Here is a 25,848-nt window from a genome sequence, read left to right as displayed (position 1 = left end):
CCCTTCTGCCATCCCGTCTTACGCCCCTTCCCCCATGCCGTCAGGAGGTCCTTCTGTCTCGTAGAGCCATCGACGTACTCCTATGCTGTCGAGACTCGGTTCTCCAGCTACAAGTGGTCAACGTAGTCCCGTGCAGTCTCCAGCTACGAGTGGCTAGCATACGAGCTCGACACGACAGGGTAGCAGGCGTAGTAGCAAGGAGAGCGGTGGGGGATGCATGGCACAGTGCTTTGGGTCATGTGGCAGTGGGGAGGATGATGATTCAAATGATTTAGATGTGCCTCTGGGTGATGGTACGATTTATTATGACATCACTCAGACAGGAGGCATCTTGATGGATGCGTGGGGGAAGGACATCATGGCCTTCATGCGCTCTGTAATTGCTAACAATTACAGAGATTGCTTTATCCACTACAAAGACCACCCAAAGAGGTTGGTTGATGAGACCCTCGCTACTATTCGCTCTAGGTATCCTAACCCCCCCAATCGCCAGTTCACAGATAAATGGGCGAAGTCAAAGATTGTTATGATACTTAGCAATAAAAGATCTTCGCTTAAGAGGCAGGCACTAGTGGAGCTTGCCAGGCTTGAGGCAGGTCAACCACCAAGGGGCCTGCCCCACACCGCTCACAAGCGTGAGTGGAAGAAGGCAATGAAGTCAGCGAGGGAGGACCCCAGTCTGTAGCACATGGAGGCACGGAGGATCCAAATGGAGGAATATGGAAGCGCGCATTTTGGAGCAGGTGGTGTTGAATCATGGGAGGCCCAATTTGTAAGTATCGATCTCAAATTATATTGCTTATGTAGTTTATTAGGAGGTTGTTTCTTTGTACTAATTCCTCCGCAAAGTGTGTCGCGGTCATGCAGCTTGAGATCGTAGGCAGATACCCTACTCCTGTGGAGATAGCCTACCACCGCCACCATCGCAAAGGAGATACATGGAGGCACTTCTATGATGACGGGTTGATTACTGAGGAGCAGTATACCCGAGCTACTGGAGCAGCCCGCCAGGTATTTGAAAGTAATTAAATAATGCCAAAATTATAAGTAAAGATTTGATTTTTCATACATTGATATATGTTGTCCCTTGTTTACAGGCCCGTGCACAAGACGATGAGGAAGAGGAGGAAGGAGGTGCAGAAGGGAGCGTGGAAGGGAGTGAGGACCTGGAGAACATAGATCAGTCGTACAAGTAGTGCTAGCTACTCTTTTTTGTACTTAAAGCCACTGGCTTGGCTTTGTGCCTCTTGTATATACACTCCTCTTATTTTTTGTACTTGGAGCCACATGACATGGCTTAGCTTCGTGCTATATGTATATATAAGTACTTTTTGAGCTTTCAATTTTATTGCGTTTTGGAGTTGTAATGTTTTATTTGGAATTGTAATTAAAATGCGGTTGGCTGTAAGAATTGAATTACACAATGTGGATATGGGATTCTTGTAACTATATAGCATACACAACATACACAACATTCTATAAAATTAAAAAATAAAAAATAAAGCGCGTCTATCAGTGCATTTAAAAATGCATTTATATACACGTCTATCTATTCGACTCGCGTCTATATGTGCATCTATAAACGTATTTATAAGCGCGTCTATTTATGCATCTAACTACGCGTCTATACGCTGTGTGGATAAAAAAGGAAAAATATTTTTCACTTGTTGCATGTTGCTAGGTGAGTGCATAGCTATGTACATAGCTAGTTGGTTGTGGAAATGAGCTATGGAAGTCACAGTCATTATGCCAATGAACCTGAGAAATTGTTTCTTGCAAGTGAGAAAATGCAGAAGACTGAAATAATGTATCTTGACATAGATTGCAATTCAAAAGGGGAATGTAGTTATCAAGTCGATCAAACAGATCAGGATCCTTGGTACATCGACATTGGTACATCATCTCATATGACAAAGCATCAAGAATGATTCACAGAGATGAAACCATTAGAAGGATAGAAGAATGTTATCTACACTACATATAACAGGCTGACTTTAGTTCAAGGGAAAGGCATTCTCTCTATGAACAATTTCACTAGTACGAAAGGATTGGTGTACTCTATGTTATGAAGCTCATCAAGAACCTCTTGTCAGCTAGGCAAATGATAGAAAACAACTACCGAGTCATCTTCGATGGAGATGAATGCACGATTAGAGACAAATGGAAATGATATCAAGTAGTAGGAAAAGTAATCAGAAGGACACTTGTATAGAATGCTAGATATTTGCATGCCATGTCAGCTCAACATCAATGGATGCCACTCTCTGTAGTGTGGCACAAGAGATATGGACATTTCAACTTCATAATCTTGATACAGCTCAAAAATCAGACTATGGCAATTGGAATTGCGAAGCTAAAATTTCTTGGGAAAGTTTGTGAAGCATGCTACTTCGGTAAACAAAAGTGAACCAACTTTAGTAGAAGCACCTCTCAAGCATGAGGTATAACTTCATTTGATACATAAAGATGTATGGGGTTATGCACAGACTCATAGCATCAATGGTTTACTTTACTACTTGACTTTTATCAACGACTACAAAAGATATAGACAATTCACTGTGCAAATACTCCTCATCAGAATGCAAGAGCTAAAAGGAAGAACTGTACTTTAGCAGACAGTGCTAGAACAATGCTTAGTAAGAAGCATCTTCCGAATCAGTATTGGGAAGAAGAAATTGCCAGTGCAAACTACTTACTTAATCAGCTTCCAACAATCAAACCAATTCAGCGTAAACCTCAAACACATAGGAGATGGACATACCAATTGAAGAAGAGAAAGAAATTCCAGAGACACCCCAAGAAGAGCAGCAACTCAGATGGTCTACTAGGGAAAGCAAACCACCAACAAAATTGACATATGCTCAAAAAGGAAAAGCAATTCAGGTTGAAACTACCAACTATGCTCTTTTGACTACCATCATGGCTACTGAAGAGCCAGTGTAAGTTTTGAAGATGCAATTGATAAGCTAGAATGGACAATTGCCATGAATGAAGAAATGGAAGCTTTGTATAAACATAACACTTGGGAATTATGCAACCTTCCACCATGAAAGGCGGCCATAGAAAACAAATCGGTTTACAAAGTGAAGTACAATCCAAATGAAAGCATAGAAATAAAATAAATCCAAACTAGTTGCAAAAGGATTTGCACAACAATATGGTTAAGACTATGATGAAACTTATTCTCCTGGGTAGAAAAGATGGATTCCATATAGTTCTTGATATCACTAGCGACACTCAGCAAATGGAATGTGTACTAGCTAGATGTCAAGAATGTTTTTCTCAATGGTTACCTTGACGAGGAGGTCTACGAACAACCAACATTTTATGTTGAGCCAGGGAAAGACAATCATGTTTGCCATCTCAAGAAAAGTCTCTACAACTTAAAGCAAGCACCTAGAAGTTGGTACAATAGAATTGACAAGTATTTTGCTAATCTGGGACACATGAAGTCCAATGCAAATCATACTCTCTACTACAAAGTTCAAGGGAAAGACATTACTATTGAACTTTTGTATGTAGATGATCAGATTGTGATAGGAACCAATGATAGCTTTATCAAGAAGTTGAAACAAGAATTATCTATAGAGTTTGACATGAAAGATCTTGGACTCATGCACTATTGTCTTGGAACTGAGTTGTGGAGGGACTCAGATAGCACCTTCATGAGTCAGCTAAAATATGTTGACAATCTCTTGAAGAAGTTTCATATGGTAGATAGCAAGATTGTCGCCACTACCATGGAATAGAGCTTGAAACTTATTAACGATGTAGAAAAGCCTACAGTCAATGACAAGTACTATCAACAGCTCATTGGATCTCTTATATATCTGACTATTACACAGCCAGATATGTATTATGTAATCAAAAACATATTACTTTGATAAATCAAATCCAACAACAATATACTGTGATAATAAATCGACTCAAGCATTGGACAAGAATATAGTATATCACTCCAAGATCAAGAACATTAATGTTAGAGAGCACTTCATTAGAGAAAGAGTGTTACTTGGTGACATCACGTGGCACTATTGTGAAAGTAAATAAAGTTACAGACATCTTTACCAAACCACTTGGAGCTTTTTGAGAAGCATCAACAAGCTCTTGATTTGATGCATAGGAAGGACATTCCCATAAAAGCGGTGTGATGAAATATAATGCTCAGTCCTTCTTCAATTCCCCAAAATCATGATCTTAAGGGAAGGCCTACTTCATGATGTTGATCTTGAGGGAAGGTTTTGAGGAACCATCTCAACATTATATGTTGAATATGTGCATAGCACTAACAAATAGAGTGCTATAAAGGGAAGGGTTAGAAACCCTAGCCCTAACCCTAACCCTAAAGGGGTTTGTATATATTCTATATTTTCAACTAAATCTAGTGTATAGTTAGTCATTTGTGGTGTGCTCTCTAGCTATGCCCTCTCTCATCATCTCCACTCTTCTCCTCTCCTCTTTCCATATTTGTTCATTAAAGGCATGGGTTCCTCATGAGTATGATAGGTTAGGTGTAGGAGAGGAGGAAACTAGGTAGATGAGAGGGGGAATTTGGAAGAGTGGTAGAAGAATAGGTACATATAAGTGACTTGCTTCTTGACATGAGGGAGGGTAAGGGGTCCTTTTTTATTTTAAATAGACCTCTCTACCTTTTATCCAATAGGGCCTGTTGTAGGTTAGTGGGTGACTATACTTTCTAGTGGTATTAAAGGCCCTGACATGGCTCGTGAGCACATTGACATGTGGAGGATAGCACAACCAGCTAGAAGCTCACCAACTCATCCCAATGATAATGTTGTATTCTTTTCTTAGATCAAATCACTAAGCATTTGCTAGAAAAATTCCCCTTCGAGTATACTTCCATGATCCCAATACAAGCTTGGCACACTCTTGGAATGAGTTAACTATGCATTATTGAGTCCACCTCTGCCTTGATTACTAAACAATCTGTTACATGGAGCATTTTTGCAATAAGAGATATCCAATAAATTCATTGCTTCCTTATAACTTGGCATATATCTCTATACTTACGGCATTCCTATACCGTATAAATGCAGTACTTCCTTCTACCTTGGAATTTATCCCTATGGCTTATACATAAAGTACACACTAGGGCCTAAGGAGTTTTTACTCGAGGGGTGCACTACTAGGAAACCCTATGTATCGCGTGCATTGTTATGGATAAATTTGTCTAAGGGAAAAAGTTATAAATATGAGTGTGTGTTTGTATGTGTGGCAATAGTATAATAAAATATGGTGTGCATAGGGCCCAGGGTTGAGGTGGCAGGGCATGACCATGTGCCACCCTTCCACGTAAGAGGACCCATAAGGTGTGATGTACATAATTTATGGTAGTAATATTATAAAATGTAAGGTGGCATGGCTCCTCCATGTGCCATCCCTCCACCTAGGCTGCATTTAGTGAGATATGGCTCAAAGTCCATGGGAGAAGTAATATAAAATAGGTGGAGATGGATATTATATTGGGTTATTCCCTCCATATGGGATAGGCCCATGTGGGGGAGGATAGAAGGTCTAAGAGAGCAAGTGAAATAATGGGGAAAGTAGGATGAGGTGGCAAGATTCCTTGTGCCAACCCTCCACTTGTCCTCCTAGAGGTTTGAACATATTATAAAATTGGGAAGAGACCAAGGGAGTATCATAGACTTGAGATATGGGGCTTGATTTATGTGGAAAATTGAGACAAAGTGTTGTCGCACACAATTGAGAATGCGTAACCACCTAGCCCACATGGGAGACTTTTCCACACACACCATGTATGTGGGAGGATCCATTTATTGGGAGAGACCCCCTCTCTTGGCTATAAAAGGAGGGGGCTATTCCTTGATGAGACACGCTCATTCTTGTAAAGCCACCTAGCTAGGACTTTGATATTTTCCCTTCTCTTCCTTCCAAATAAAGCATGGTCCTCTTTCCTTGATGTCTCCATCTTTACATTCCTCCTCCAATCATGTACTTGCTTCTCTTCCCCCTCTCCCTTTCCCCTTGTGCCATAGTCTCCCTCTTCATTCCCTCCCCTTCTAATCCCTTTTCCCCTCCCATGATAATGTTTTGCCCTCACGTTCTCCTTTCATCTATGGCCCTTGAGAGTCACCATGCTTAGTGTCTAGCCACTTATCTTGATTTCTTTTCCGACTAATAGAAATAGTGTGGCTGCTAGGATCGAAATCTCCACGACTAGTGGTGTAAAACCTGTTACTCCTACGACTGGGTGCGGCTCTGCAGCCTCCATGGGGGGGTCACTATGTATAAACCCTCTATATCACGTGCATTCAAGGACTATTTATTAAAATCCCTTATCTGTAATTTTTTCATTAATAAAATGTATTCCTTTTCTATACAAATCTGTAAATTTTTTCCAAAACTATTTTAAATAGTCCCTTATGTATATTTATTTTTATAAATTTTAGAAATAAAAAATATCCTTCTGTTGAACTCACGTGATAGGGTTACATATGATGAGTGACCCCCCCGAGGCAGCCTCTTCCGTGCACAGTTCTCTACTTTTGCACCTCCAAACTCTGTACCTTCCCTGTCCCTACGGCTGCAAAACCTCCCTGCTTCTGCACTTTCAGACTACCTGCTTTCTGCTCACGGTTTCTACATGTATTCTGGCCGGCAAGTCTTCTGCTCGTACCGGTCGCATTTGCAGAACTATAACATTTGTGCTCCTTCTGAGTTCCTGCACGCGCATTCGATCCACGCATCTAAACCTCCCTGCTTCTACACTTTCAGACTACTACTTTCTACTCACAGTTTCTACGTGTGTTCTGGCCGACAAATCTTATGCTCGTACCGGTCGCATCTGCAGAACTGTAACATATGTGCTCCTTCTGAGTTCCTGTGCGCACATTCGATCCGCGCATCTACTGTGTTCACTCGCATGACAGTTTTCTGGGCTACTGCGTCTCCAGGTCTAGTTCTCCTGAGTTTTTGTAAAATTGTAATAGCAGATCCCGCCCCCCCCCTCTTCCTTCTCTTCTCTTCTCTTTCTCTTCTCCTCTCCTCTCCTCTCTTTTTATTAAAGAGTAGGATTTGAACCCAAAAATAAAATCGAAATTGTAATGGCTTTGCATGTCCAACTAGCATTTCTTACCCATCACATAGGTAGCCATCTACATAATCCTTGAAGTTAGGAACCCGTGTAAGAACAAATGGTGCCGGTGAAGATGATGTACATTTTTTGAATGTATCCATCAGATGCAGGAAAGTGAGTGTTTGTCCCACCTGCAAGCTCTCAGAAAACCGGCTGAACATTGCATCAATGTCCTCATGTGTGTGCCCTACCATCAAGAAGCCCAATTGAACTGTCTTGAAAATGCCCCTTGCTACAAGAAGAGAAAGGTATGCAAACAAGTATCTATTTTTGTTCTCAGACCCACAATTATCTAGTTAGAGTAGCAAGTTCTCTGGCAACTTTTGGAATGGTGGCTCAATAGCAACACTCCCCTCTAAAGAGGGTGGGTTTTCTCTTGTATTTGACGGAAAAAAATTCACACATGTGTCTGTAGCCCTTGCAATGGAAGTTGTCATGGCCTCCGTGACAGACTTCGGGTCACTTTCCGATACAGTTTCTAGATTTGCATTTGTGATCATGACATCTACATTTTCAAACAAGCTAGCTCCACTTGTGGAAACATGTGCACCTTTAGAACTGTAATGGGAGTCCAAAGCGTTTCTTGAACATAGAGCATTCAAAAGGCGAGCATTGCTTCTAGGAATCCCATTGGTAGTAAGGTCTCCAAGGTCATGCATATCCATCCTCTCGAGGTCATGCAAACAAATTGAGAGCGATCCAATCGTCAGGTTGGGATCAGATGGCCACAAACCATTGAGGGTGAAGTGTCCATAATGACCGTTTCCATGCCCATGGGTAATCATTCCAATGAGTGAAACCTGTAATTGCCATGCAGAATCGGTGTCCTTGGACCTCACCCGAAGTCTTGGAATTGCCGTCTTTTTTTGGTCCATCTTTTTTTGGATTATGCATACATACTTTTTTGGATCCATCTCGGAGTACCTACGCCATGCATAATAGAAGTTCCTACAACTTTATTGCTGTATCATATGCATCTTTCTCTCTTCCATCAGCGAATTGTGCTCATCTTGACTTTTTGTGGCTGCCAATTGAGCCTTGATCTGGCTGCACAAGCTACATTTCAAGAATTCACTCGTCTTAACAAGGGCTACATTTTTTAAGTTTGATTTCCAAATCCTACCAAATGTGGATGTGGATAGGCTTTGATAACCACGTTGATTAAGTGAAGTGTTGACCTCACGTAGGATGTCTATCTTCTTATACACTTCAGGTATCACTTGCTGTGTCGCTCTAGAACCATCCTGCATGGTTCTACTCTTGTGAGGCATATGCTCTATGCTATTATCCACAAAGTGTTGAATGAGAGCCCTTCCCATACCTATGTGCTCCCTGCTCCTCCTCATAATCCCTGAATTGCCATGCACATATCGCTGCACACCACTCTCAAATTGCTCCCTGTATCGATAAAATGATGTCCTTGGAATTCCATGCATCTCATACCATGCTCTACAACAGACATCCCGACCGTTTATCCTGAAGTTGTAGCATATCCTCCCTGTGTAGTCATGATGCCAAGCCGTTGACAACACATCGTATATAAAGTTTGTACGAGACTCCAAGGAGCTGCCCCAAAAGTTCTTCCTTAGATTCATTAAGAGATCTCGCTCTGCATGTTGGCAACACCTACTCCCATAACAATCGATGGAAGAAACCTGCTGCACCGAATCTAGTGACATTTTGTACATTGTTGTTGGAGGCTCTCTTTGTTTAGGCACCCTGTTAATGAAAGTGTACCTTCTTTTCTTTGATCTTAAATCATCCCTTTTCAACATTTGATCATTGACTAACTCATCTATACGAGCAACGTGGTCCATGGGCACATATTGTTGCAATGGGCTTCCTTCAAGTAAGGTAATCTGCTTGACTAGGCTGAGAGAGCCGACATCTTGTATAGAAGACCTTGAGTCACTTCCTCTAATTTGTTCTTTCTTTTCAATACCCACACCAATGCAATCGTTACCCAATAGGTCAAAGTTTATAGAGTCTCCCGGGAAAACATATAAGATCACACCTTCCCCCACGATCTTTGTTTTGCTCTCATCCCATAAGACAACCTTTTTCTCTTTCCAAGATCCACGAATGAAATTGTCAGTTTCCAATGAAGAAACTAGCATTGCCTCAACATAAGGTCGCTCAGGCTCACTTGGTGCAGCTTCTTCAATTACCGCATCATCTAAAGAATCACCAACATGTTTTAGAGAGCCCTTAGGCCAGTTGACAATGCTCCAAATTGCCTCACCAACAAGCACTGCATCCATAGTGGGAAATGGCAAGAGCATTTCACTATTGATAGACTTCTCCACTATCACCGATACATTTTCTGTCCCAATCTTCACACCACTACAGTAGGCCTTCGGATCTATTGCACACACTCCACCAATTCCAACCACTTCATTCCCCACCATCATCATGACCTTCTCCCCGCTTCTGATAGCCATCCCCTGTCATTACGATTACGAAGAATTAATTATGAACAAATTACAACCAAAGAATTTCATAAGACCATCAAACATGTCCTTCTAGAGGGGAAGAATGGCATTGGTGCAAATCTCTATAAAGCATGAATGAGTCTATACAAAATTTTCATAAAAGCATGAATTATTTCCCTAAAAATTTTAGCAATTTGATAAAACTTTTTCTAAAGCATGAATTATTTTCACCATCGTCATGACCTGATTCATGCATCTGATAGTAGCCATCCCCTCTCATTACGATGACAGGAAATTGATTATGAACAAACTACAACCAAAGAATTTCATAAGACCAACAAAGTTGTCCTTCCAGCGGGGGGAGAATGGCACCAGTGCCATTCTCCATGTGAATTTGGCTAACCTATGGAGAATTGCATATCCCATCTTTGAAAAGGGGAATGGCACCAGTGCCATTCTCCCCATGCATTGACTTGAGAAAAACATTTGTCTTCATAAGAGGAGAACAGACTAGTGCCATTCTTCCTTTGGAAGACAAAATTTTGACTTGGGACTTTGCCTTGGGAGAATGCCAATGGTGCCATGCTCCCTTTGCAAAGCCAAAATTTTATATTAGGACATTGCAATGGGAGAATGGCACTAGAGAATAGGAAAATGGAGAATGGCACTAGTTCCATTCTCCCAATGGAAAATGCAGAATGGCACTAGTGCCATTCTCCCAATGGAATGTCCTAATTTTTTGGCTTTGTAATAGGAAAATGGAGAATCGCACTAGGAATACGAAAATGGAGAATAACACTAGTGCCATTCTCCCATTGGAAAATGCCCAATGGAATGTCCTAATTTTTTGGCTTTGTAATAGGAAAATGGAACCCATTGGAAAATGGAGAATGGCACTAGTGCCATTCTCCCAATGGAATGTCCTAATTCAAAATTTTGGCTTCACAAAGGTAGAAGGGCACCAATGCCATTCTCCCATTGGAATTAGTGGAATGTCAATCTATAGGTTTAGTGCCATTCTCCATTGTAATAGGAAAATGGAGAATGGCACTAGGAATAGGAAAATGGAGAATGGCACTAGTGCCATTCTCCCAATGGAATGTCCCAATGGAATGTCCTAATTTTTTGGCTTTGTAATAGGAAAATGGAGAATGGCACTAGGAATAGGAAAATGGAGAATGGCACTAGCCATTGGAAAATGGAGAATGGCACTAGTGCCATTCTCCCAATGGAATGTCCGAATGGAATGTCCTAATTTTTTGGCTTTGTAATAGGAAAATGAAGAATGGCACTCGTGCCATTCTCCCATTGGAAAATGGAGAATGGCACTAGTGCCATTCTCCCAATGGAATGTCCTAATTCAAAATTTTGTCTTCACAAAGGTAAAAGGGCACCAATGCCATTCTCCCATTGGAATTAGTGGAATGTCAATCTATAGGTTTATTGCCATTCTCCATTGTAATAGGAAAATGGAGAAAGGCACTAGGAATAGGAAAATGAAGAATGGCACTAGTGCCATTCTCCCATTGGAAAATGGAGAATGGCACTAGTGCCATTCTCCCAATGGAATGTCCTAATTTTTTGGCTTTGTAATAGGAAAATGGAGAATGGCACTAGTGCCATTCTCCCAATGGAATGTCCTAATTCAAAATTTTGGCTTCACAAAGGTAGAAGGGCACCAATGCCATTCTCCCATTGGAATTAGTGGAATGTCAATCTATAGGTTTAGTTTGTCTAGATTACCACTAGCGGAGAATGGTAGTGATGCCAATCTCATGCTGGCAACTACATAATGACACTGAGATCATCAAACTCACATGTGGAATGGAATCGGACACCACTCTCCTATGATCACAGTCTCTGCTCTGTAGAGTTCATATGGATTTGTGTCAATCTCTGTGGAGAATGGTAGTGGTGCCAATCTCATACCATGAACTGAAAACATGCACAAGGAATCCTAAACTCACATGTGCATTTGCACTTTTGCCATTATCCTACTGTAGCCAATAAAATTAGTGGAATGTCAATCTATAGGTTTAGTTTGTCTAGATTACCACTAGGGGAGAATGGCAGTGATGCCAATCTCATGCTGGCACCTACATAATGACACTGAGATCATCAAACTCACATGTGCCATTTTGACTCTGTGAAGCCAAAACTTTGAATCTGGGAGAATGGCACTAGTGCCATTTCCCCTTTGCATAGCCAAGATTTGAATCAGGAAATCACAATGGGAGAATGGCACTAGTGCCATTCCCCCTTTGCAATGGGAGAATGGAAGTGGAGCAAATTTAAAAAATTTTAGCTTTGTAAAATGGGGAGATTGGAGGATGGCTGTGTGTGTGTGTGTGTGTGTGTGTGTGTGTATGTGAACGTGGTATTCATTTGAAACCATACACTATTTTACTTCCATTTATTCATATATGTGGTAAAGTTGATCGATATTACTTTATGAAACCTAGCTCGTTATGTGAGTTTATTCACGTTAGTTTGGTTATGCTAGGTTGGTTAAGTTACAAATTTTTATGTTAGAGTGTGTTTTTCTTGATCAAGGTCCAAGTAATGTAAAATTTTGCTTTTCGTATATCTCGCCGTCCTTGCTGCCTTGACTCAAGAGGTAAACTTACCGCCCAATACAATATTCTCTTGTACATTTCGTTGCGCTCTGTCTCTCTCTCTCTCTCTCTCTCTCTCTCTCTCTCTCTCTCTGTGGCTTTGACCTCAGCTCAGACGTGCCCCTCTATAGGCTGAAGTGCCCTTAACTTGGCAGCTTGAATGCTTATGCTGTTTTCACACTAGAGCTGCCTAGGTCCCTCTATGGTGCATTGAATGCATCTGTGCCATGGGTTGGATGGGGCGGGCAATCTTGCCCATCCATGATGTGTGGGTGGTGCCCATGGTGTGCCTGTGAGAGTAACTCCTTTTGAATAAAGGTGCACTTGAATTATGTCCTTAATCTACTTGATCTAGATGCTTAATGTTTTAGAATTATCATCCTTAACCCCTAGCCCATCAATTTCTTAAGAAGCACTCTTTAAGGAAATCATCCTCAAGCCATTGTTGTCTTCTGTGGATGACTTCTATGTTCACCTTCTCAAGCACTTCTCATTCTCTCTCTACTATGCCAAAGTAACTAATGAACTTCACAAGTGGTCATGCTTGCATTTCATTTAGTAGAAATAATTATAAAGTTTTCATAACATGTATCTTTATGGGAGTTGTATCAAGTGACAAACTAGTTAGGTTGTGTATATTAGTCTTGTCAAAGGAGGAAGTTCACCTCAATAAGATTTTAGAAATATAGTAGCACATGAGTCATAACATCGAATCTCGATAAGTGCCCTCAAATAGATTTGCCCTCTTGACACAGCTAACCTTTCATTGCAACCTAGCCATAAATTGTTTAAAAAGTGTTAAATTGCATTTTTATCCTCAACATGTGGATTATAAGGAATAGTCATTATCCACTAAGATGTATATTTACCCTCATCTTCATTTTCTAATGTAGTGTACAATTAGTCATCTTGTCCCCTCTCTCTCACCCCTATCTTTATATCAGCCCATGGTGTTCTTCTCCCCCCTATAGTGTCTCTCTCTTGTAAGCCCTTGGTTTTGTTACGCTCCAAAGCCCTCCCTCTACAACATTGCCCATCTTCACCATTTCTTTGAGTAGTATAGTTCCCATTTATATTTGAGAGCTCTAGAGCTAGCCTGATTGTAGGGGCTAACATTGCCCATCTTCACCATTTCTTTGAGTATTATAGTTCCCATTTATATTTGAGAGCTCTAGAGCTTGATTGTAGGAGCCCCCTAGGAACTCATTTTCTTGTTGTTTGAAATTTATGTTTGATAGGATTTGTGTGTGGAATTCCCTTCTATGAGAGAGAGAGAGAGGCAGAGGTTTGTGAATTCACACAAAGATGACTTCTACATCACTATGAGTATGTCTAGACATCATTGACTATATTTTTATGTGTTTCTCTTGAAGCTTGCATTCTAAACTCCAATGAGAACTTATTTCAAGCTAAGTAGTTATTGAAGTACATTCTTATGCTCTTGAAAAGACTGTAGTTCTTGTCAAGGCCTATTACAAGAGGCTTCTAGAGCCTTGTGTGGTTTATGGAGCCCAAGTCTATACTTGAAGCTCAATGACACATCTCTAACTTCGTATATCTCGTCGTCCTTGCTTATTTCTCTAGAAGGATTTTGGCTGACACCACTACTTTAACATCCCTCTTGTTCTCTGATCATAAGCCAATTTTAATATCCCTTGAGAAGGGTGTAGGGAGGATTCTTAGATCCTAGTTTAATGAAATGCAAAAGGTAGGATATATTAAATGTGTTAAATTTGTTTTTTAACGAAATGCAAAAGGTTAAACTTATGAAGGTAAAAAATTGAAAAACCCTAGTACCTTCTGATTCATTATGCTCATTGCCCTACGTGGATCGCCTCGCATGCCGTGCGACTGTGGATCTCCTCGTGCGCACAATCTCTTAGCTTTTCGTAGCTTTTCGTAGCTTTTCATAACTTTTCATCAATCGTGGATGCCTCGTGTGCATAGCTTTTCCTCAAGCCCTCGTGCGTGAAGCTTTACCTCGTGCTTTTCCTCGTGCTCGTAGCTTTTCATCAAGCTTCTCCTCATGTGTATCTTTTCCTCAAGGCTCTCACAGAGTCTGAGCATAGACTCAAGGAGCGCTCCGTTCGTGGACACCTCGTGTGCATAGCTTTTCCTCAAGCCCTCATGCGCGAAGCTTTACCTCGTGCTCGTAGCTTTTCGTCAAGCTTCTCCTCATGCGTATCTTTTCATCAAGCATAGACTCAAGGAGCGCTTCGTTCGAATCGGCGCTACAAGTAATCAAAGTTCCACAAGTAATCTGGTTATAATTGACACCTCCATTCCAATCGAGCAGTCTAAGTTCCAATCATGTGTAAAATAGAGAATTGCCTTCGTTCCAATCGACGCCTCCGTTCCAATCGAGCAGTCTGAGTCCGTCACAGGTATATCTCTCCTCTCTTTCTTTCAACCCTCCTGTTATCTTGTTGCATAGATGGTGGAGGAGCTCTCCTCTCTTTCTTTCAACCCTCCTGTTATCTTGTTGTGTCGATGGTGGAGGAAGAAGCCAAATTGCAAGAAAGAAAGCAAAAAATCCGAAAATTAAAGAGAAGCTACTGAACTGATTGAGCTTCAATTGTCAATTGTGTTGTTTCCTTCCAGCTCCATCAACTTCGCAGCTACGGTGGAGTTCAGGCTGTCGAGCCGTTGGTTGCCTTCTTGCCTCAAGACTCTCCATGCGAGCTGTGGTGAGTAAAACTCTGAGACTCTGAGACTCCTCCCCAATTTGTTTGGAATGAATAGAAAGTGAATGAGGGAAAGGCATCAATTGAAATGAGAGAAAAGGTCTTGATTTTTCTGAAATTTAGATTTGAAAGTTGAAAGTGATAGTTTGAAACTACTAAATAATTCAAATTTTGAAATATAGCTCTTCCCGCCATTGTGCCCTTTTGAATTTTGGATATATAGAGTGGCACTTATGCCATTCTCTCCAATATTAAATTTAAATTCAAATTCATATTGATATTTTTAATTTCAATTTGTATTTCAAATTGAAATTATTCTTTTGAAATTGTATTTCAAAACCTAAATTCTAGTTTTCAAATTTTGATTTCAAGTTAAATTTCAATCTCAATTTTGATTTTCAAGATTGAATGGCAAATTTAGAGATTGAAATTCTAATTTTAAATGGAGAATGGCACCAGTGCCATTCTCCAATACCTCATAAGAAGTCCGTGAGAGTGGCACTAGTGCCAATACCCCTTGAGATAAATAAAATTTTGAAATATAGCTCTTCCCGCCATTGTTCCCTTTTGAATTTGGATATATAGAGTGGCACATATGCCCTTCTCTCCAATATTAAATTTAAATTCAAATTCAAATTATTCTGTGTGAAATTGTATTTCAAAACCAAAATTCTAGTTTTCAAATTTTGATTTCAAGTTAAACTTTAATCTCAATTTTGATTTTCATGATTGAATGGCAAATTTAGAGATTGAAATTTTAATTTTAAATGGAGAATGGCACCAGTGCCATTCTCCAAGACCTCGTAAGAAGTCCTTGAGAGTGACACTAGTGCCAATATCCCTTGAAATAAATTGAAAGATTTGCAACACTAGTCAAGATTTATGTGTAAGATTTGGTACCAAAATAAAAATATCAATGATACACTACCAGTAAAATCAATGGAATGCCAATCTACATGTTGAGTTTGTGCAGATTTCCACTGGGATCTACGTAATGGAACTTAGATCCCCAAACTCACATGTGTATTAGAACCTGGCACCATTCTCCTATGATCACTGGAATACCCCTCCTATAATATTAGGGTAAACAACTGTACCAAGGGAGAATGGTAGTGGTGCCAATCTCTTATTGGGCCCTAGAAAATGGCACTGAGAAGCCTAAACTCACATGCCATTCTTCTATGTTCCACCCTTGGAGAATGGCAGTGGTGCCATTCTCTAAAACATGCACAAGGAATCCTAAACTCACATGTGCATTAACACTTTTGCCATTATCCTAAAGCAGCCAATAAAATTAGTGGAATGTCAATCTATAGGTTTAGTTTGTCTAGATTACCACTAGTGGAGAATGGCAGTGATGCCAATCTCATGCAGGCACCTACATAATGACAGTAAGATCAACAAACTCACATGTGGATTGGAATCGGACACCATTCTCCTATGATCACTGGAATACCCCACCTAGAATAGTAGGGTAAACATTTGTACAAGTGGAGAATGGCAGGGTGCCAATCTATTATTAGGCCCTAGAAAATGGCATTGAGAAGCCTAAACTCACATGTGCATGCTTCTCAATGCCATTTTCTAGGGCCTAATAAGAGATTGGCACCACTGGAGAATGGATTTGTGTCAATCTCTGTGGAGAATGCCATCAGTGGAGAATGGCAGTGGTGCCAATCTCATACCATGACCTGAAAACATGCACAAGGAATCCTAAACTCACATGTGCATTGGCACTTTTGCCATTATACTACTGCACCGAATAAAATTTGTGGAATGTCAATCTACAAGTTTAGTTTATCTAGACTGCCACCAGTGGAGACTTGAATTGATGCCAATCACATGCAGGCAACTACATAATGACACTGAGATCCTCAGACTCACATGTGGATTGGAGTCGGGCACCATTCTCCTATGATCCTTGGAATACCCCTCCTAGAATATTAGGATAAACATTTGTACAAGCGGAGAATGGCAGTGGTGCCAATCTCTTATTAGGCCCTAGGAAATGGCACTCTGAAGCCTAAACTCACATGTGCAGCCAATAAAATTAGTGGAATGTCAATCTATAGGTTTAGTTTGTCTAGATTACCACTAGTGGAGAAGCCTAAACTCACATGTGCATTCTTCTATGTAGTGATCATTGTCTCCACTGTGTACAAATGTTCACCACTCTCCTATGATCACTGGAATACCCCTCCTAGAATAGCAGGGTAAACATTTGTACAAGTGGAGAATGGCAGTGGTGCCAATCTCATACCATGACCTGAAAACATGCACAAGGAATCCTAAACTCACATGTGCATTGGCACTTTTGCCATTATCCTACTGCAGCCAATAAAATTAGTGGAATGTCAATCTATAGGTTCAGTTTGTCTAGATTACCACTAGCGGAGAATGGTAGTGATGCCAATCTCATGATGGCAACTACATAAAGACACTGAGATCATCAAACTCACATGTGGAATGGAATAGGACACCACTCTCCTATGATCACGAGAATACCCTCCTAGAATAGTAGGGTAAACATCTGTACAAGTGGAGAATGGCAGTGGTGCCATCTCTTATTAGGCCCTAAGAGATGGCATTGAGAAGCCTAAACTCACATGTGCAGAGATCATATGGAATTGTGTCAATCTCGGTGGAGAATGCCACCAGTGGAGAATGGCAGTGGTGCCAATCTCATACCATGACCTGAAAACATGCACAAGGAATCCTAAACTCACATGTGCATTCTTCTATGTAGTGATCACTGTCTCCACTATGTAGAGATCATATGGAATCCTAAACTCACATTTGGATTGGAATCTGACACCACTCTCCTATGATCACTAGAATACCCCTCCTAGAATAGTAGGGTAAACATTTGTACAAGTGGAGAATGGCAGTGGTGCCAATCTCTTATTAGGCCCTAAGAAATGGCATTGAGAAGCCTAAACTCACATGTGCATTCTTCTATGTAGTGATCACTGTCTCCACTGTGTAGAGATCATATGGATTTGTGTCAATCTCTGTGGAGAATGCCACCAGTGGAGAATGGCAGTGGTGCCAATCTCATACCATGACCTGAAAACATGCACAAGGAATCCTAAAGTAAAATGTGGATTGGCACTTTTGCCATTATAGAATGCCACCAGTGGAGAATGGCAGTGGTGCACAAGGAATCCTAAACTCACATGTGCATTCTTCTATGTAGTGATCATTGTCTCCACTGTGTAGAGATCATATGGAATTGTGTCAATCTCTGTGGAGAAGCCTAAACTCACATGTGCAGAGATCATATGGAATTGTGTCAATCTATGGAGAATGCCACCAGTGGAGAATGGCAGTGGTGCCAATCTCATACCATGACTTGAAAACATGCACAAGGAATCCTAAACTCACATGTGCATTGGCACTTTTGCCATTATCCTACTGCCATTCTCCGTTAGTAGTAATGTGCATTCTTCTATGTAGTGATCACTCTCTCCGCTGTGTAGAGATCATATGGATTTGTGTCAATCTCTGTGGAGAATGCCACCAGTGGAGAATGGCAGTGTCCACTACTAATTTCTACAATCCTCATGGCACCAAATTGGGACATAGAATTTCATGTACATACTAATGGCTCCAACTATGTAGTAGGGAGCATGTTATGTCAACCTGGCAAACACAACAAAGACTACCCAGTATACTTTGCAAGCAAGTAGCTAGATCATGCAATTACACCACAACAGAAAGAGAAGCTTTGGCAATGATCTATACATCGTGAATAAATATCGACACTATGTATTGGCTATTGACTTTATATTCTACACAAATCATCAAGGCTTATTATATCTTGTGAATCTACCATGTACCCCGGGCCGGATCACTCGATGGCTTTTACTGCTACAAGATTTCAATTTTGAAATCATGGTGAGAAAATTAACTCAACATTTCATTACCGATCACAAGAAGAACCAGAAGGAATAGAAGATGACCTACTAGTCGCCGCATTATTTCAAATTGATGCTATGCTTGACTAGTATGCAGACATCATTGGGTACTTAATGGTAGGAAGACCACCCTCTGAAATGAAAGCAGTGGATTCTAGAAAACTAATTCTAAAAGTTGCACCCTATCAACTCATTGCAAGACAACTATACAAGATGGGCAAGGACCATGTTTTAAGGAGATGTGTAATGCCACATGATATCATGCCAATCCTCAATAAAGTCCATGAAGGCTTTGCAGGAGGACACTTCTAAGGGGAAGCGACAGCAAGAAAGGTCCTCCTCGTAAGCTATTGGTGGCCAACACTTTGGGCAGATGCCTATGAATATGTCAAAAGCTGTGATGTATGCTAACGAACTACTAAACCATAACACAAGTACCTAAATCCCCTCACAAAAGCTATTACACAAAAACCATTTGAAAAATGGGGGATTTATTTTGTGGGACCCATACATCTAGCAGCAAAGGAAACACATGCATGTTACCTCCATGTTACATCATTGTGGCCACCGCTAATTACTTTCCCAAATGGGCTGAAGGTATAGCAGTCAGCAAGGAAGATGCCAGAAGCGCATCAAGGTTCTTATACGAGAATTTTATCACCCAATTTGGATATCACATTAAAATTGTGTCAGATAGAGGCACACATTTTGTCAACGATGTTATCCAAGAACTCTTGTTTGGCATTATGATGACCCATAGAAAAAGCACACCCTACTACCTCCAAGGGAATCAACACAAGCCGAATCCACCAACATAATATTATGCATTGTCCTCACCAAGGTAGTAGAACCAAAGCATTCTGATTGGGCAGAGAAACTAAGTGTAGCGTTATGGGTATACCGGACCACAATCAAGGTCAGTACAAGGAACACACATTTTCAATTGGTGTACGGTCTTCAACCTATGATCCCACTGGAATTTGTAATACCAACCCTATGCATAGTAGTACAGGAATGCATGGGAGATCATGCATCCCTGAAAGAAAGACTCTACCAATTAGAGAAGCATACAGAGACCAGACTAGTTGCCTACCATGCCATGACAATAGAAAAATGAAGAAGCAAGGAATGTTGTGGCTTTCAATAGTTATGAAAAGCAGTACATCGCCCTGCGAGATGTCCAAAGTAGAGTGGAAGTCTTGGAAACCGCCCATGAAGATGTTTTTTAGGAATTTATGAAAGTTCAACAGATGCTGAGGGATTCTGATGCAGTTGTTGCATAGAGTGAGCAAAAAGTGGAGGAGATGAAAGAGAACATCCGCAGCCTTAGGATGAGGGAGGAAGGAATCAAGAAGCAACTTCATCATGTACAGAGCAAGACTGTGGTATTGAGGATTTGCCCATCACTGTTAATGGGTTGACCACCACCGTCAATTCCTATGTACTTGACATCGAAGATACACACATGATTTACCCAGCCATACTTGGGAGACCATGGTTGAGAAAGAGTGATGCAATCAGCTATTGTAAGACAGGACACATGTCTTTTGGTGCTTCTAAGGAGAAGATCCTAATGCAACCAGGTGCCACTGAACCAGAAGAAGAAGAGGAGCAAGACAATGATACTCTCTCATCCTCGGTGTCTGAATCAATGGAAGAATCAGACGAGGAGGAGGAGTTCTCAGAGGAGGAAGTTTACATGATGGGGGTGTCTCCGCCGACCCCGCCACCTACAGAAAAGTAACAGCTAGTTCTCAACAGCTTGAATCTATGCTTTCCCCAGACCTCAAAGAAAAACAAGTGGTGGGTCTACATCATTTATAAGAAACTCAATGCTGCCACCAAGAGGGACCATCATCCTCTTTCCTTTCAAGACCTCATTCTTGAGAAGGTAAGTGGTCATGAGATGTATACTTTCTGTGATGGTTACTCTGGGTTTTGTCAAATCGAAATTGCTAAGGAGGATGTGCTTAAAACCACATTTGCCACACCTTGGGGAACATTTGCATTCAAAGTAATGCCATTTGGCCTCACCAATGCTCCTGCTACCTTTCAAAGATTTATGTAGATGGTGTTTGCTCCTTATTTGTGGGTTTTCTTGGAGGTGTTTTTAGATGATTTCTGTATATTGTCGGCACATAAGGAGCATGTCATGAAGGTTATGTTGGCCTTCCAAAGGGTCAATGATGTGAATGGCAGCCTCAACCCTAATAAATGCACCATTGGATCCAATCAAGGGAGGTTACTGGGACATATTGTCTCATCTGAGGGCGTCAAGCTTGAGAAGGTAGAAGCTATCCTCAAGCTCTCCCCACCAACAACCAAATGTCAGGTATGCTCATTTGTCAATCTAGTAGGATACTATTGCCACTTCATTGATCAATATGCTACTTTGACGCAACCCATGACTATGCTATTAAAAGATGGAATTGATTTCTCTTGGGATGAGGATTGTGATCATGGGTTTGTACAAATCTGGCTTCAGAACCCATTCTATGCAATCCTGATTGGTCAAAGACTTTCTATATCAATCTTGGGTTTGGTGAGCACACTATGGCGGGTATTCTTTTCCAGCAAGGGGAGGATCGGTTCATGTATCTCGTTCGATTTGCTTCTCGACAATTGCTCGAAATTGAATGATGCTACTCTGAGGCTGACAAGCATGCTTTGTCTTTGGTGTTCTGCATTGAGAAATTTAAGCATTATGTTGCTGGAAAGTCCTTCATTATAATCTGTAGCAATGGTCTTGCAAAGCAGGTTCTTCAATCACCAAATCCCATGGGCCGGTTGGCCAAATGGTTGGTAGTTTTACAAGAATATGATTTTTCTTTCAAAATTGTAAAAGGGGGTTGTTCCAACTTGAAGAATGCTTTGATTGATTTAGAGGAGTGCCTCAATGTAACCCTTGTAGCGGCCATAGAAGTTGGGGATCCATGGTATGGTGGAATCTATAGGTTTCTAACCACTTTCTCCTTTCCTCTAGAAAGTACTAGATGTGAGAGAAAGAAAATTCGTAGAGATAGTAGGCGCTACACTCTCTTTGATGGGGTGTTATACCATCAAGGCTTGGATGGGGTACTAAGATAGGCCATTGATGCAAATGAAGTACCTAAGGTATTGAAGCATTATCATGATGGATTTTATGGAGGCCACCATGCCAATGACTATATAACTAAGAAGATCTTACATGCTAGGTACTATTGGTCGACCTTATTCAAGGATGTCACTATGTATTGCAAAACTTGTGAACCATGCCAATTCTTTGGTAGGAAGGATTTGCGTCCTGGGAAACATCACCCAGTGATGTCTATCCATCCGTTTTAGAGGTGGGGAATAGATTTTGTTGGGCCCCTACCCATGACTGCCTGCAAAAAGAAGTATCTTTTGGTAGCCACTCAGTATGTCACTAAGTGGGCTGAAGCTATCGTCCTCCCCACTGCAAATGGTAAGGCAGTTTCAAATTTCATATTTGAATGTATCTGCACAAGGTTTGGGACACCCATGGAAATAGTATCTAACCATGGGAGTCCATTCTCAAATGAAGCAGTGGAGTTGCTCATGGATCGCATGGGTATTGATCACCGCACTTCTAGCATCTATCATCCAGCATCTATGGGACAAACGGAGTGGACCAATGGCCTCCTTTGTAAATCCATCAGAAAAATGGCCACAGGGAACAGGAGCCAGTGGGATTAGAAGGTCACTGAAGCTGTGTGGGCTTACAACATCTCTCATAAAACGTCTATAGGTCACACTCCTTTTGGGTTGGTGTACGGAACTGAGGCAATTTTACCATTAGAGATAGAGATTCCAGCCTTGAGATTGGCATGAGAACAAAGGATGACGGAAGATGAACATGTAGAGGCCAGGTTGGTACAACTTGAGAAGTTAGATGAAACCCGATGCCTTGCACTACATCAAACAGAGATCCAAAAGAATCGACAAAAGGCTTGCTTGGATGCTAAAATTCGCAAGGGATGGGAAAGACACTTTGCTAAGGGGGATGTTGTGCTATGCTTTGATAACAGATTGGACCATCAAATCGATAAGAAGTTCCTGCCACTGTGGATTGGTCCATACAAAATCATCAAGGAACGTAGCAATGGGTCTGTACAAGTTCAGGAGCTGCATGAGCCATATGGCAAGAAGGTGATCAACAAGTGTCATCTCAAGCCCTTCTTTGTGTATGATGGTCCCAGGCATGGAAATGATGTGCATTCCCTGCCTGGGGGGGGAACTATTATGGATAAATTTGACCAAAGTAAAAGGCATAAATATGTGTGTGTGCTTGTATGTGTGGCAATAGTATAATAAAATATGGTGTGCATAAGGCCCAAGGTTGAGGTGGCAAGGCATGACCATTTGCCACCCTTCCATGTAAGAGGACCCATAAGGTGTGTTGTACATAATCCATGGTAGTAATAATATAAAATGATAAGGTGGCATGGGTCCTCCATGCACCACCCCTCTACCTAGGCAGTCCCACGCCTGCATTTAGTGAGATATGGCCCAAGGACCATGGGAGAAGTAATATAAAATAGGTGGAGATGGATATTATATTGGATTATTCCCTCCATGTAGGATAGGCCCATGTGGGGGGGGTGTATAAAGTCCAAGAATGCAAGTTAAATAATGGGAAAGTAGGATGAGGTGGCAAGATTCCTTGTGCCAACCCTCCACTTGTCCTCCTAGATGTTTGAACATATTATAAAATTGGGAAGAGGCCAAGGGAGTATCTTAGACTTGGGATATGGGGGTTGATGTATGTGGAAAAATGAGGAAAAGGGTTGTCGCACACAATTGAGAGTGCGTAACTGCCTAGCCCACATGGGACCCTCTTCCACACACACCATGCATGTGGGAGGATGCATTTATTGGGAGAGACCCCCTCTCTTGGCTATAAAAGGAGGGGGCTATTCCTTGATGGAACACTCTCATTCTTGTAAAGCCACCTAGCTAGTACTTTGATTTCCCACCCCCATCTTTCCAATAAAGCATGACTCTCTTCCCTTGATGTCTCCATCTCTACACTCCACCTCCCATCATGTACATGCTCCTCTTCCCCCTCTTCCTTCCCCCTTGTGCCATAGTCCCTCTCTTCATTCCCACCCCTCTTAATATTTTTTTCCCATCTATGTTAACGCTTCTTCCCTCACGTTCCCTTTTCCTCCATGGCCCTCGAGTGTCACCATGCATAGCGTCTAGTCTCATGCATTGAATTCTTTTCTAGTTAATAGCATGCAAGAAGCGAATTTGGCACCGAGGCTCAAAAGTGTGTGATACTTGTATTGAAATGTGTGCATCATGTGATGACTACGTAGAACACAAAAAATTGAGCTTTTTTTCTTTTTGGAGCACCCTCAAATTCTTCCTAGATCAAGAGATATGCCTTGATCTAGGTGGAGGGAGGCACTGTGTGATGTGGCTACTTGGTTCACAATGCAAGTACTGACTAAAGCGTAAGTGTGCCTACCAAGGGAATGCCACATGATGCCAATGCTAAGGTGGCAGGACACATGGAAGATGATGTGTTAGTTGATGTGGAGTGCTGACATGGACTTGCTGACATGGCAATTGACTGGTCAGTGCTGATGTGGTAGTGGTGACATGGCTTTGCTAATATGGCTAATGACATGTCAACTAGAGGATGACATGGCAAGCGACTACCACATGCCAAATAAGGGTGATTTGCTAATGTGGCAGATAAGTGTCTGTGGGACTACCATGTGTCATGATAAGGTGACATGGCAACATGGCTAGTTGTCATGACATGGAAGGATAAGTTGATGTGGCATATAAGACTCTTCTACCATGTGTCAAAACAGTGACCCAAGGTGTGGTAAGCCTATCTCCGCATGTGTTGATGGAATCATTTGGATTCTCAAAGAAATTTGCTACATTCGATGGTCGTTGTTGGTAGAAGTCTCGGGGTCTTCTATGCTGGTCACCATGCTTTTCTTGTCACTGGTCTTCTATGCTCTGCTAAGACCAAAACCAGTCATTGAGAGGGCATTGATGTGTGTGAATGATTTGGTGCCTTTGTGTAGAGTCGTAGATGCTCATGCTAGAGATTCGGGTTGATTGTTGTTGCCTCAGCCGATTGGAGGTTGTGTGTAGTTGACTATGGGAAGGTGTCATTGCTGTGAGTGAGTAGTGGCTAGAGATGGTAGGAGAGCTTATTGGAGGTAGTTGTGTATGTAGCTGCTCCTGCCATGGACTATCTTTGGTGCTATAGGGACCTTACTGGAAGCAGCAAAGCTTGAGCATTGTGGTTGGTCGGTCGTTCATTTTTGGAAGAGCCGTGTCGGGCACGTGCAGGTTGTTGGAAGTGATAGTTGATGTAGTTGTCAAACTAGAGAGTCAAGGTTTAGTTGCACTAGTAGAGTTGTATGTCAGGCGCTAGTGCTTGGTTGACTGCCTTCACCGTCTTGCTAGTTGTAGCCTTATTTTGGTCTGTGTGTCTCTGATTTTTAGTTGCTATTGGAGGTCCATCGAGTTGCTGTCCTAGCTGTAGATTGATGTAGTAGAAGCTCTGTTGGGAGCCTCAGATGCATGTAGTCAGCTCTGTTGCCGTAGTGATGTGCCTCCACAACTTGTAGTTGAGTCAACTACTACCTATATTTCCTGAACATTTCTTGCAAATTTTCCTCTGCATCAGGTTTGCTATTGCATGTGATTGTAGCATAGCCAATGTCTATGTTTGGTGAGTCTGTATGTTGTAGAAGCAAGCTGTTGTTGTGTGTTGTCCACCATCATTGAATTTGTTGTAGACCTCTGAAGGGTCTCTTTCTCTCAATATAGAATAAAACTATCTCTATTTCCTTAGTTTCTCTCTTGAAAAAAGAAAAAGGAGAAAATTGATCTGGGGTCTCTCCCTCACAAAAAATATCTTATTAGGACTCTCTCACAAGGTGTCGAATATATAGCAATCTCTCAAAAGAAATGAACTCACAATGAACGGAATTATGGATGGAAATTTTCTATTACTCAGGGGAAGTGAAAGAACACTCAATTTCTCTCAATCTCTTGATCTCTCACACTCTCATACAAATCACAATGCCTCAATGGAAGGCAAGGGAGCTC

The sequence above is a fragment of the Dipteris shenzhenensis genome, chromosome 21 (genome assembly GCF_047967505.1).
Source record: "Dipteris shenzhenensis isolate YYH24624 ecotype China chromosome 21, Dip_SZ_1.0, whole genome shotgun sequence".
NCBI classification, from domain to species: Eukaryota; Viridiplantae; Streptophyta; class Polypodiopsida; order Gleicheniales; family Dipteridaceae; genus Dipteris; species Dipteris shenzhenensis.
The sequence above is the reverse complement of the archived record's forward strand: the minus strand, read 5'-3'. Positions refer to the sequence as shown.